This window comes from Apium graveolens, chromosome 6, assembly GCF_009905375.1.
Source record: "Apium graveolens cultivar Ventura chromosome 6, ASM990537v1, whole genome shotgun sequence".
In the NCBI taxonomy this organism is placed as follows: domain Eukaryota; kingdom Viridiplantae; phylum Streptophyta; class Magnoliopsida; order Apiales; family Apiaceae; genus Apium; species Apium graveolens.
The window spans coordinates 227,648,831-227,664,900 of NC_133652.1; positions in this window are offsets into that span (position 1 = coordinate 227,648,831).

Sequence of the window (16,070 nt, forward strand, 5' to 3'; positions counted from 1 at the left end):
CGATATTTTTGGTGATCTGTAAAGCGTGTAATGAATCTGGGGCGTTGCTGATTATTGCAAGAGTTCACCTTTCACAATCAAAGATTGTTCATTTTTCATGGATTTACACTTTCGGCACGTCTTTAGTTGGTATCCGGCATGTAGGTAGCTGAGTGTATTTGACATGGGTGTATTTGACATGTTTATAGCCGGTGTCTGGCATGTGGATAGCTGTGGTGCCGTTTCTCCAATCTCATTTTATGCGATTGGTTTTGGTGTTTCTGAACATTGGGCTGACCATAGTTTTTATGCGATAATTTTTATGTGATATGGTCAATTGCGATGTTGCTATTTTCAGAGATGCTGGTGCAATTTGGATCGCTTGAGATGTCTTTGATTTAGCTTTTATTTTCAAGAATTTTTAAATTTTATGTGTTAAACGATCGGTAGTATGTTATTTGTTTTACTACATGATTGTATCGACAGCTGGGGTTTGTCCGGCTGTACTATATTTAGTTTAATGCAAGCTTTCTACATTTGTCAAAAAAAAATTTTAAGCTGATCCCAACAATAAGTGAGAATAGAATATTGTGGCAACTAATTTTTTTGGTTCGGAATGTTTGAGACGATGAATTGAGATAGCTTCTACATTTGTACAATCTAAGAAATTGTTTTGGACTAGCATTTTACCTGTGCTACCTACTCCAACTTACTTACAGAACCATTATATTACTTGTTTATAACAAGTAATTTTTTACCATACGGTAAAATGAATATGTCCTGCAGTATGCAAGGTTTTGTCTTGTCTATATGATAAGTTTGTTGAACTTATCTAGTTAATTTTATTCAAATATCATCATATCTCCTCAAATCTTAATTATTCTATGGCGTCGTCAATGGCAAATCTGGAGGAAATGTATGCACGGTTGGCTTTAAAGGAAGAGAAAGAGGGAGGAGTTTTCGTAAGGGCAGATGAAATACGGCCTACTTCAGAAACATTAATATTGGTGGGTCGCTTTCTCACTGAAAAATCCATTAACTTCACAGCAATGCAGAATGTTATAGCATCGTTATGGCGTCCACAGGAAGGTATGCAGATTCATGATCTAGGAGGATATCGCTATAAATTTGTATTTTATCATGTGTTGGATATGCAGAAGGTGTTAGATGGTGGTCCATGGACGTTTGAACAAAGCCTGTTGGTTTATCACAAATTGAAAGATAATGAAGATCCGCATTTGGTTCCATTGAATAGGACAAACATATGGCTGCAAGTGTATGATATACCGAAAGGATTAATATCTGAGAGGATATTGCAGAGTATTGGGGGTTTTGTTGGTACTTTTGTCAAATCGGACCCGTTGAATATGGATGGAATATGGAAATTGTACGTATGGATTCGGGTGACCATGGATGTTACTAAACCTTTGAAAAGGCGAATGAAGATTAAACATGAGGGAGGAGCTTGGAACTGGGTAAACTTCAAGTACGAGCGTTTAAGTACGTTTTGTTTTGTTTGTGGATTGATCGGTCATCCCGAAAGGGATTGTGCAGTGGTGTATGCTCATCCAGGGAATGAAATTGAGCGTGCATATGGGACGTGGCTCAGAGCACCGGGAAAAGGTACAAAAAACCAGAACATAGGAGCTAGGTGGTTGAGGAGTAGTGGTAATGGAGCCTGGGCTTCTACAGATGGTCAACCGCAGTCATCATTTACTGCACCTGGCGGTGACAGGGTGGTAGCGCGATCTATGGAGGTGGATGGAGTTGTGGGAGGAAAATCAGGAGATGAAGGAGGGATTACTGTTATTCAACGAAATCATGGGAGTATGTTTCGGGGGGAGGCAATCTTAAATAAAGATTTAAATCATAAGGAGGAGGATTTGGGCGGTAATATTAAGGATATGGAAAAGGATGTAATGACAGTTGTATTGGACCCGAAAAGAAGGCGTGTTAGTAGCACTGAAGAAATTACGGATGTGGAAGACCTAACTGGGCCTATGGATAAAAATGGGCCAAAAAACTTGTTAGAGGCGGGACCTGTGGGACAAGCCCGCCTAGCCAAATGAGTTTTTTAGCTTGGAACTGTCGTGAGCTGGCCAACCCACGTACAGTCAGGTTTCTAAAGGAAATAGTCCATCAAATAAGGCCGTGCTTTGTATTTTTATCTGAAATATTAACAAAAAAGAAAAAAGTAGAGGAAGTTTGTAAAGTTCTGCAATTTAGTGGGTGTTGGGTAGTTGATGCAACATGGCATAGTGGTGGGGTGGCGTTGTTATGGAAATCAGAAGGAGGGGTTACTATTAGGGGGGCTACTAAACACTTCATTGATTTTGAAGTCGAAAATGAACAGGTTGGGCGTTGGCGCTACACAGGGTTTTATGGGTGCCCGGAGCGGAGTCGTAGACGAGAATCATGGAATATGCTACGTGATTTATGCGCTATGTCAACACTACCATGGTGTTTGATGGGAGAGTTCAACGATATATTATTAAGTGATGAAAAACGAGGTGGACCGATGCAGCCAAGGTGTTTGTTGGAAGGGTTCGATGAGGCTATAAGTGATTGTAATCTTAATGACTTGGGGTTTATTGGAGAAAAATACACTTGGGAACGATCTCGGGGTAAAACTAATTGGACACAGGAGAGACTAGACATGGGATTTGCAAATAAAGATTGGATGGAGTTATTCCCTTAGCGGAGATGAAAGTACTTGAGGTGACAACTTCTGTTCACCTACCCATTTACTTGCAGCTGAATAAAAAAGTGTATGTCCCAAGACAAAAACATTTTTGTTTTGAAAATGTTTGGTTGCGAGAAAAAGATTGTTTGAATGTAGTTAAGAACAGTTGGGAAAGTATGGCAGGAAGAGACTTTGTAGAGAAAATTGGAGTATGTTGTATTAAACTAGAGGAGTGGGGTGGAGGGCTTACTGCAGAATATAAAAAATAGATCATGGATTGCAGATACAGAATGAGGAGTTTGAGGTCTAGGAGAGATGAGGCAGGTATTCGATTGTATAATGAGGTTTGTTGGCGTTTTCTTAATCTATTGGAAAAGAAAGAGATTTATTGGAGACATCGGGCAAAGCAATACTGGTTGTAGGAGGGAGATCACAATACCCGTTTCTTTCATAAATTTGCATCAAATAGAAAACGGAGAAATACTATAAAGAGATTAAAAGACGCTGACGGAATCTGGAGGGAGGAAACGGATGAAGTACAGAGGATCATTGAAGCATATTTTGAAGGGCTGTTTCGAACCACGAATGCGTATGGGGCACTGTCGAGCGGGGAAAAATTACAACAAGTCACCGAACAGGAGAATGTGTTTTTTATGTCGGATATTACACATAAGGAAGTTAAGGACGCTATCTTCTCAATGCATCATGAGAAAAGTTCTGGGCCGGATGGACTTAATCCGGCATTTTTCCAGGTATTTTGGAATATTGTTGGGCACGATTTAGTTGATGTGTGCAGAAGGTTTGTTTTGAATGGCGAACTGCCACTGGGACTAAATAAGATGTTAGTTTGCTTAATTCCTAAGGTCAGACAACCTGAAACAATGTCTGATTTACGTCCTATTTCATTGTGTAACGTTGTTGTGAGGGTTCTATCCAAAGTGTTATCGAACAGGTTGAAGGTTTGTTTGCAGACATTGATATCTGATCGCCAAAGTGCATACATAGAGGGTAGACTATTGACTGTCAACGCTTTGTTCACTTTTGAAGTCAATCATTATATGAAGAGAAGAACCCAAGGGAGACATGGAATTACGGGACTAAAAGTTGATATATCGAAAGCCTACGACAGGCTCAAGTGGTGCTATATTAATAATATTCTAAGGAAGTATGGCTTCCGTGAGAATTGGATTAGTCGAGTTATGGGGTTAATTCAGTCTGTTTCCTACATTTTCATCCATAATGGACAGGAATTTGGAAATATTATTCCGCAAAGAGGACTCCGTCAAGGGGATCCAATTTACCCTTAAATTTATATTCTCGGCGCTAAAGGTTTAAGTTCGATTGTTAGATGAAATGAGGAGGTGGGATTATTGCATGGGTGTGTGATTGCTAAGGGTGCACCATCTATATCACATTTATTGTTCGCCGATGATTGCTATTTTTTCTTCCGAGAAATTGAGACGGAAGCAGGGGTCATGAAGAGGATTCTCTCTTTGTATGAACACAGGTCTGGACAAGTAATAAATTATGATAAGTCGATGGTGACCTTTTCTCCTAACACATACGAGAATTCCAGGAATAAAGTGTGTTCCATGCTGGGTGTTCAAAGCGCTGAAATCCTATCTGGGTTTGCCTATGACCATTGGTCGTAGTAAGATCTCAACTTTTACTTTTTTACAAGATCGAGTTAACCAGAGGTTGCAGATGTGGCGTAATCAAAGTGTGTCAAGAGCGGGGAAGGTAACACTTTTAAAGACAACATCTCAGGTAATACCGAATTTCTGGATGAACTTATTTTTGATTCTAGGGGAAGTGTGTGATCGAATTGAAAAGCAAATGAATATTTACTGGTGGGGGAATGGGGGTACAGGAAAAGGTATTCGATGGAAGAGTTGGAGTAGAATGTGCATGGTTAAAGAGGCAGGAGGGTTAGGCTTTAAAGATTTTAGGAAATTTAATATTTCAGTGTTAGCTAAACAAGGATGGAGGCTGTTGAACAATGTGAATCCGTTACTTTCACAATTGATGAAAGCAAAATATTATCCGGAGACGGAGTTCTTCAATGCAAAACTTGGTGCTAATCCGAGTTTCATGTGGCGTAGTATAATGGCGGCTCAAGATGCTGTACGACAGGGGTGTAGAAAAAGAATTGGGGATGGAATGAGTACAAGGGTGTGGGAAGTTCCATGGTTGCCATGTCCAACTAATGGATTTGTTACGTCTGAGGTACTCGAGGGAATGCAGGGAGTGATAGTTCGAGGTTTAATGAAAGAAGGGGGACAAGAGTGGGATATGGATGTTATCTCTGATTTGTTTAATGATAGGGATAGTGAACTAATCCAGCAGATTGTTATATCAGAAACAGTTAGGGCAGATGCATGGTTTTGGTCCAGGGATGATAAAGGGAAGTATACGGTCAAGAGCTGTTACAGAATGTTGCAGGGAGAAGTCGATTGTTCGAATGCTATCTTCTGGAAAAAATTGTGGGGTCTGAAATTACCAGAGAAGGTAGTGAATCTACTATGTCGTTTGTGTTCTGAATGTCTTCCTACGGCTGTGGCTCTGAGAAGTAAACAGGTAATGGTGGATGTTGTTTGCTCGTGGTGTCGGGAACAACATGAAGATGCTTTACATGTCATAGTTCGGTGTAGTTTTGCAAGAGCAGTCTGGAGTGCACTAGGACTACATGACCTAATTGTTGCTTGTCCGGGGGATACAATCATGACACTAATGCAAAGAGTATTTACTGCTGGCACTAGAGAGTAGTGTGTGTTGTTTGGTGTAGTGTGCTGGAGCCTTTGGCATAGGCGAAATAAGTGGGTCTAGGACCAAATTAATACTTCTATTTTTGGTGTAAAAGCTATGGCCTGTAACATGATGGAAAAATGGAGACGAGCTCAAGAACAGATGATACATAATAATCTTGCTCGGTCTTCAACTACCTTGTGGGTAAAATCGCCGGCTGGATGGATGAAAATTAACGTAGATGTAGCGTGCAATCAACACAGGGGGATTGGGGGATTAGGCTGTGTGGTACGAGATGAGTATGCACAGTTTGTTCGAGCTAGGAGTAAAGTATTGCGACAGAGATTGCAACCCCGTGAGGCGGAAGCTTTGGGCTTGAAAGAAGCACTTTCATGGACAATGCAGTGGCGGCAGTCCAAGTGCATCTTTGAATTAGATGCAAAAAATTTAGTTGAAGCAATTAATGGGATGTTAGGTCCCAAATTATCGTAGAAGGGGGGGTTCAATACGATAATCACTAAATTAAAAATTCTTTCGAATCTTTAGCGGATAAAATATTTAGTGCTCGATTAGTGGTTTCGTGTTCTTGAGAGGAATAGTGTTTGGAACGATAAAAACAATGAACACAGAATATTCGGGGAAATATATATTCATATATAAATCCTCGAGGGTGTTGCTACACTCCGATAAATAAATTAACCGGCTACAATCTAAGAACAATAAAGTTCTTAGCTACTACAAAGATTTACAAATCAAATCTCATATAATAATCTAGCTTTTGTTTGTACTAGGATTTAATTACCGGGTAACGATTATAATGCCCCTAAGAATATACAAGAGTTAAATCGGGCATTATAACATTACTCCGGTGAGAAGTTAAACGGATATTCAAGTAACTTGAACTCCTCTGTAAATCTCCGCTTCTTGTTTTATCAGCTCTCTTTTTGTTGGAGAAGAAGATAAACAGTTCTGATTTAGATCTGCTGCAAAGTGTAGACTTTATACAAAATAAAATTACATGGCTGAGAATTGAGGGCTTCTATGGCGACAGGTACTTTTGTGGCGACAGGGAGTCTCTGTGGCGACAAGGGGGTAACATAAGAGATAACTGATTTTATTCTAACTCCCCTGTGGCGACCACAGGGGAAACCTTGCCTTAGAAAATATTTAGGTCACTCCTCTGTGGCGACAAGGGGGTGGGGGAATTCTCTCTGGCGACATCCTGTGCAAGTACATCAAAATTTGGTTACTATAAAACTAACTCCCCTGTGGCGATACAGGGGGTTACTAGTACCCTTTGTACTTAATCAAATAAAACAAACTATGTACACGTTTGTTGTTTATTTATTTTCCTTTTTCTTTTTTTTTTGTTTTTTGTTTTTTTTGTTTTTATTTTTCTTTTTCTTTTCTTTTGTTTTTCTTTTGTTTTTCTTTTTTTTTTCTTTTTTTTTCTTTTTTCTTTTTAAGTTTAAATTGTAATTAAATTAATTTATAAAATAAACTTAAATATAACTTATATAAATAAACTAATTTAGATTTATAAAATAAACTTATTTAAAGTTTATAAGATAAATCAATTTAAATTTATTAAATAAAATATATTAAAGTCCTTTAAATAAATTTATTTAATTTAACAATTAAACTTTGAGTTTCACCAGTCCCCTGAGCTGTTGAGCTGAATACCCCGCGCATCTCTTCTCATACTTTAACATATAAACGTTCAATCCAAGTACGTTCCTCAACTTAACAATTCTTCTATAAATAATACTCAGATTCCTTTCACGAGCTGTTGACGCCTAGTGCAACTGGTCTGGTTCACAGACGACTAACCCCGATTCAGGTCTTCGTATTATAGCCTTGATTACATTGTTAAGCTTGCCTCAACTTTATTGCTTCAGACACTGACTGTCAATAAATAATTGTACTTTCACTGGAATCCTTTCTGGTACTTTAGACAATATCTTCATTAACCTCTGTCTATACCCTGTCTTTAATTCTTCAGATTCCTATACTTCGAACACTGTCTATCTTCAATCAATGCCAATGCACTGAAATCTTCCGATAGCACTTGTATACTGAATCTTCATCCTTTCTGTAATCCTGAAAGTCTTTAACCTTTGTTCTTCACTAAGGCATGATCATATTAATGAACTTCTTTCAGTGACCTGTAGACAGACTTCAGGCTTTTTTCTAATCTTCTGATTCTTTGTATTTGCCTTGTCTTCATTCTTCCTGATTTCTTGTGTAGATGTAGTATTATTAACCTGTCCCGTTCTAGTGTTGTTATCGTGTTGAGTTATCACGTAACTGTTCATACAGCTACGTAGTCTCACCAACAATCTCCCCCTATTTGATTGTTAAACTTAACAAACAAATTAAATAGAGAGGATAACTCAACTAACAACTAGAAAAAAATAATGTACCAGGACTTGTAAATAATGCTACTGGTTTTCTGGATCAAATACTGCATTTCCAGATTTCTTGAGTTTCTGAAATGAAAGATGCTTGTTCCTCTAGCACTGAACTGATCTTCAAGTAGTTTCATCTTCATTTCCTTGGTTCTTTAAATCTCTGCCAGATAATACTTCTCAGTTTTAAAGTAATCATCAACATCTTCTTTTGTACAACCACATTTCCTGTTGAGAAGCGCATATCTCTCTTGCTTCCCCCCTATGAGAATCAACTGCTTAAAGGAGATCACCTTCGTCTACCACCTCTCCCGTACAATAGGATCGCAGATAAGAACTAATGGTATTCCCCTTTTAGAAAACAGCTTCTCCCCTTATGAAGAATAGTGATGAACCAAACCACTTCTTCTGATGTTGTGTGATGTACATGTGCTTTACCTTTTTCCTCCTCCCTGCTATTTCTCCCCCTTAGTTGAGGAATCCTCCAAACTATTATATAAGCTTTTATCTCCCCCTTAGAGAAGGAATGTATGATGTCGTCTGAAGGAGTTCTCATATGTTACTGGGTTGGAAAAGAAATAACAAGTCCGAGTCTGATCAACCATGTCCTTTTAAATGCTGCGAGAATGACTTCATTGTTGATCATCTTGTTCACCAATCTTCCCAACTCCTTATACCTCCCAAATGTGAGATCACCAATTGTTACCAATTGTTAGCTCCCAAAGGTCCCGAAGTATTCTAATCCAATCTATAAATGTTAGGTCCCTAAGAGTTAGGTTCCAATCATAAACAGATTCGAGACCCGAAGTATCAAGAACCATGTTTAGGGATAGGGAATGGGATATGGTGTTTCTCTTTCTTCCTCACTGTGAGTGTGTGATTCTATTTCGTGTACCTCACAAGTGTCTCACTCTGCTCTCCACTCGTGTTTACACTCATTCTCACAAGTGTATCACTCATCTCATAGCTCTAAAATCCAGCTGTACCTACAAGGAAAATCACCTTAACCATCCTTAAGGATGTCACAGGTGGTGCAATGGGAGTTCGCAAATCCCCATCCTTGTTAGACTCGTCAGATGAATCTGAGTCTTAATCTACAAGTTGCCAGTATCCCTTTTAGGGTTCCAGATTTGAACTCTGGGAAGGTAAACAATGATCCAAAGAATTTAGCATAAAGATCAAAGTTTCCTTCTAATGTCTTGTGAAGACATTTCCTTGTGACTCATCAGGTAATATCTGAATCATTGTCAACATGTTGCCGATCTGCACCTATGTCAGATCCACTATCCACAGATACATCCAGGTTTATAAGTCCTGGGGAGGTAGACACTGACCACTGACATATGGCTTATTGGATCAGTATCCTCTCCTAACACTTGTAAAGGCGATTGGTCCATCAAAGAACCTTGAACAATCGAATCTGACCGTAAAATGGTCGAAACTCTTGTTTCCGTCAACTCATCCTTTGTGTGTGTAACCTTTCCTTGTGCATCAAGAATTGTATATGTTTGAGGTGGTGACACTACATCGGATACCTTGGCCGACAGGCGAATTTCAATAGACGCACCCTGTTGAGAGGATAAATCTAGTAACTGTTTTCTGTGCCTTTTCAGCCATTACATCTTTTTGAGATGATGTATAGGGGCTAGCAATTGTCTTTGTTTAAATACTACTCATCTTTGTAGGAGACAGAGTTGCTGGGTTGACTTCAGAACCTTCCTTATGTGGTGCACTGAGGCACTTTCTCCCTCACGCTCATTCACACTTCATTTTAGTGGTAAGAGAGTGTTGGTTGGTTCTGTTTCTGTGTTTGTCTTTAAAGTCTGAGATAGAAGTTGTGAGTTGGAGGCTGAACCTGCATCACAGAGCATATAGCAATATAGAGATAAAATGCACTTAAGATCTATAATGAATGAAAATTATGCATTTAATCTTTGAGAGAAATGATGTACAATAGTGATTTCAAAAAGATTTTAATGAAATAAGAAATCACCAATGTAGAAGAACGTTTGATTTTCTCCTAAAACTGTTCGAGTGCACAAGTCTGTTTTTATGCCTAAAGAGATAAATGATTTGATAAGATACAGACTGATGACCTAGCAGTATTAAGAAGAGAAAGAAAGATTTTGTCTTTTAATATGAATGGGTTTTTGTAAAAGCATTGATCACTTAGGGTAAAGTCTAAGCAATTCTCATTCATATCAAAAGCTCCATAATCTATCTTTATAAAATTATAATCAACAACATTGTTTATTGATAAATAATCTTAATAAGACTGACTATGCTGCTAATTTCAAATTATAGTGAATCTTTTAGATGTAGCAACTCATATAAATCCACTAGAACTTAAAATCTCACAATTATCTGCAACAAAATATTAACAATATATCATTATCTGATACTTGTCAAGTACTTTAGATACCAATAATTATGTTGCATCCTATTTTAAATATTAAAATAAGATATCAGTGAATTAAATACCAATTATCTATCAAAAAGACATCAGCATTCAATTTCATATTTCGTACAATTTGTTAACTCCTAACAACTGTAATATCTCAAACAATATTGGTTCAATAAATAAAGCAATATTAACCAACATTGTCTTGTTTGCAATCTTAGAAAAATTTTCTAAGTTCCATATACTTTGATCCATTGAGTATTGCATCTATTATCAAAGTGTTTAGAAATTTGCAAATAAATATAAAAATTATTCTAGGTGAACAACATATGGTTACTTCGAATAAAGCAAAATCTTCATTGACCATAGTTGTACTTCAAGAGACATTTTTACACTTTTTATATTAGTATAAGTGACTTAGGATAAGCATTGATTACTTAGAGGAGTTATAAGTAATGTCACAAATACTAATACTTCACAATTAGTTCAAAGTTAAACTCTTAACTAAGTATCACTGACTGATATGAGTCAAGAATTAGCACACAACTAATCATGCTACAATCATGATTCTGATTTCAGTGAATTCTTGAGATATAAGCATTGCTAAATTCACCAAAACCAAAATCTCATAATTAACTTATAACATATAAGTTATAATCAATATACTAGATATCAATTGTTGACAGATTTAGTTATAATCAATCATGTTGCTTATTTATTTTAAGTTAGTTTGAATTATGGAGCAAATAAAATCATTGAATTGCTTCAAATTCCATAATCCAAACAACCCAAAATAAATATTAAATAAATAAATACTAAAAATCTATGAGTTAGATACTAGCACTTAAATATTTTCATAATTATCCTTGAATAATCACCAATAGGATATATGACTTATATACATGTCAATCACTCTCTGGATAATTAGTAATTTTAGAAATACTTTCTAAGCATATAAAATATTGAGAGTTTTATACACATAACTTAGAAAATACTTCAACTTTTAATATTAGTGATTTTAGAAATGAGCATTGATTACTTAGAACAAAAATTCTAAATAATATCACTAATACTAAAAGTATCACAATTATTCGTACAAGATACAAATAACTATGCTACATATTATTTTAATATACTTCAAATTTTGAGACTCATATGGAATGGAATTATCTACAGTCATAGTTTAAATCAATTAAAGTAATATTCAAACTTAATGCTATAATACTTAACTACCACAAATGTATATGACATTGTAATCATGATAATCAAGATAGTAGCACTAAGTACGAGGTACTGGATTACTGATAAATTCACAAGTCCTTTAAATATTGAAGATTTAATACTTGTGAACTTACATAAAAAATTCCTCACAAATGGGATTTCCAACTAATATGCAATGAATGATATCCCACACTTACAAACCAGTCTTGAAAGATTAATTTTAACAAGTGATTTAATAAGTGTTTCTGCAAGTGACTCTTTGACTAAAAGACATGCTCTCAAAATAAATGATATCTGGTGTGAAGCTGCCTTGTCATAGAGTGTTCACAGAGTTGTTGGATTTGAGGTTGTTTCTTATCATAACAAGAAATCAATCTCCGTCCACGAAGTTGACACCTTCCTGAGATGTTTCTCCTGTCACTTAAGTTGACAGCTTCAGAGATGCTTCTCTTGTCTTTCTTACAACCTGCATAATCTGTTTCTATATAGCCAAATATTTTAAGCACAATATCTTTAGGGTACTTTACCTCAAGAGTTGATAGTCTTTTAAGATATCTAATAATCTTGTTAATAGCTATAAGATTGGATTCTCTAGGATCCACTTGGAACCTTACACATTGGCATCTTGAGAACATTACATGTTGTCTATTAGCATTTGAGTAAAAGAGTGAGCTCGTCATACCTTTATAGCTTGTCATTATACCTGAGTTGCACTGATCAAGCTTTAGTGGTTTCTGTTGGTAATTAGTCTTGGCATGTTCAAAATCTTCCAAATTTTGCATCTTCGAAAGATCCTTAACTTACTTGTATTGCCATCATTCTTTTGGTTTACTTGTGCTCCTAAAAGAATTGTTCTTTTGGCTTGCTTGAGCTCCTAAAAGAATTATTCTAATGGCCTGCTTAAAGTAATCCCAAAAAGAATTGCAACCTTTCCTACACGCTCCTCCATACCTACTCTGCAGTTACTTAGAAAATAATATTGCACAAGTTTTTGTTAGTAGACCAACATATAACATTATCATTATATCAGAGCACATATATAACATTATGTTTGTGCCTAGTGATAAGAGAGTTATTAATATGACGACTCTACTAGTTCATATTAAACTGTAACTTCAGTTAGAGTGCCATACCATGTCCTTGACGATTGCTTGAGTAGTATACTAGTTCATACCAACCTGAAATGAGATTGTGAAGAAGAGATATACATTGACTTCCTCTTTTGACTCACCAACCAGGATTGCACTTGTACACATCTACTAGAGTCCAATTCCAAGTGTAATGTGCATCAGTTGCCTGATATGTCGTAACATCCTCAAGTCTCGTCACTGGTGCTATCTATTAGATACTGTTTCCTGATAATAACCTAGCATCCAGTTTGACCTTGTCCCTCGTAACAATTCCATTGTCATCCAGTTTGACTTCTGGTTATCCTTGTACCAATTACAATACTGTCATTTGGTTTGGATACCAGCTTCCTTACAATCTGCTTGCTGGCTGATTGAGTTCATCTTGATTTACAATCTCCCAATCAATCCAGATCTATCAGAGCTTCTATAACTTTCTTAGTTTCTTCTTCAGATAGAAAACTAGAGAAATAATCATTCGCACTCAGTAGCCCTGCTAATCATTACTCCACCATCTGGATCACTTAAAACTAGACTCTAAGAATAATATTAATATCAAACCCTTTGTCTCAGCAGATATGTTCTTTAGTGTCCTCTGATTTTCAATGTGGTGTTGTGTCTGACTAGTTGATCCTTCTATTGCTCCCCCTAAGCTGTTGCTGGGATTTCCTGAAAATCCTTACCCTTACTGACTGGCTTCATTGAAATAATGAGTTGTGTTATACTCTGCCATTCCACAGCTTGGATATGAATCATCAATACCATTAATTTCTCCTTTAACAACTTGGAGCATGGAGTTGTTGAACTGTGCACTTAGACTTTCAATCATCTTCCGTTGATCAATCACAAATGCTCTGTAGGTTGTAGACTCCACTGAGTAGCCATGGAAAATATCCTAACTGTAGAACATTCTCTGCAAACACTTTGAGGTTATCCAGTGTTTGCTTCTGTTGGCCATTAACTCATTAGTGGTCTTCATGTATACATCCTGATCAAGGCTTGATCTAACTTGTTGCAAACTGTATTGACTGCTCCAGCCCTTTGGTATTTAGAAAGTCTTGATTAGCTTGATATTCTCCTTGTAGCTTTAATCAAGTTCTGGTTCTTCCTTTGAACCACTCCATTCTGATACGGAGCTCCCAGTGCTGAATATGTCTCTACAGTTACTTCCAGTTTGATCTCCTGATATGATCAATTACCATCTGTGATGTCTTGTCTTGAGAATGCATGAACAATAACTTTTTTCATAAGAGTAGTCAACCACCATCACTGAGGTATATATTTACTTTGATGTGATGTTGTCTTTGACTTCTCTTTCTGACATGCCTCATATTTACCATCTTCTGAATTCCAGATGAGGCAGTCCTCTCACTAAACCCTTTTTACAAAAGAGTTCCTTGTGTTGATGTTCAAGGGTGAGAGCTTCTAATTCCATAGCTAAACTTTTGTCGAATGAAGCTTTTCAGTAGAAACCATTGACTTCACCTTTCCAGATAGTCTAGCCATGAGCATATTCTTTCCTTACTCTAAGATAGCAAGCTTCTCAATCTTCCTGCTTCAGATGAGACACTAATCCTTCATTGAATTGACATTTTGTCCTTTGATGCAGAACTGTCTGATAAGAGGATTTGTGCCTTGATTCTCCAGCAATAAGTTGCTTCAACTGTTATCAATGATTCCAATGATTAGTTGTTATCAGTGATATCAATTGTTGAATCCATGATGACATCCCTTTTCTACATAGCTTGTCCCGTAATGAAAACCTTTGCTGTCATCTCCAAAGATTACTAACATAATAGCTTTTGTCAATCACATTTGATTGTGAGGCTCTTTCTTTGATCATATACCTTGAGTATGAATTACCAAGCATACATATGAATCAATTGACCTGTTATGTCCTGCACTCATAAATGGATTAACAGTTCTTGGTACCCAACTTATCAGTTTGGGTCCAGTTGGATTAGAGATTATATTATAAATAGATATAACAACAGCTACTACCTTATCATGCTGATTCTTATCCTTGACTGACCATTTTCTCCATTTTAATACCCTTGACATATTGTCTCTAAGCTAGGGGAAAATTGGTTCCAACCTTATATAAGGAGGACTACCAGTCTTTGCCCTATAGTAATCCTAAACATGCTTTTTCTATAATTAATGCAAATACTAAGAGATGTATTCATGGCATAATGAATAAGCAAGCATTATATTGGAAATACATGGCATTCATTCAGAAACATTATGCATAAGAATTAAGCAAGACAGGCATGATATAGAGCAAACAGAATTAACAAATAAATCACTAATTATATCTAGTCCAATCCTGTTGATAAATCTCATCTAGCTATCTCAATCCAATAATAAACTAATACATCTTAACAAACAATTCAGAATAAATGAGCAAATCATATTATAATAGGATACAGAGAATAAGCAAAAACAAAGGTCTTATATGCTAGAAAACATCTATCTCACTAAAGCAATTAATCATGTTCAACAAATATTCAAACACATATTTAAGATCATCTAAAGTAACATGCACAAGTAAACATCAATCCTAGTTACCAGAAAAATAGTCTAGTGAACTAGTTCAGCATTATCTTATGTGTGATGCTATCATGCTTGTGCGAGTGTTAAACATTTAAACACTATGATCTTATCATGCATTGAATATTGAGAACAAAGTATTGCAGTGGTTCAAGAATTTGAAACCTGAGATATGTGAGTTGGACCATCTTCAGAGATTGCTATGTAAGCAAGATATTCATTATTCTCGTCATCTGATCTATCCCAACTCTTTCCCGTGCACTATAAGTTTTGACTAGCTGCTTCCCTAAGAAAACATTCCACCTTTGTCACAACTCATCAACTGAATCTCTACTCATCCTTGTTTGTCAAGCTTCTTGTTCTGTTGTAGTAAAACCCCTGATAGTTACTTGACATATATGTCTTGTCATAACTGTAGCTGTCAAATCTTGTTTGTGTCCCATTCTCAGTCTTGTAATCACCTCTTGAACTGAATCTGTAAGAATCTCTGCTTCTGAATAGATAGGCTTGATCCTTGGATATAGCTTATGTATTCCTTGTGAATCTGATACGACCAAACTTCTCTGACATGTGAAACACTGCCCTGACGTCCAGTCCCTCAAGTACTTCTACCTGAGCTTCTTCTGATTCAGCTATCAGTAACTCTTACATTCTGTCCTGAGGTTCCAACTATACTGCATGTAACTGAGATGTTTGATTGTCCCCGCTATTCTCTCTAACCTCCACTATTCCTGCCTGTATGATCTCATTGATTCCCAAATAAATATAGCATTGGTACAAACCACTGTGTGACTGTATAATCTGGAATCATAGAGTTATCTTAAAATCTCCGATAAAACTGTACCCGTAGAAATTTCATTCCTTTCCTGTATCTGAAAACCCAGTGGTATCCCATGGAGTAAGCCTTTGAGGAAGATCCACAATTTTCATCTGTAGGTCTTGAAATCAATTCCATT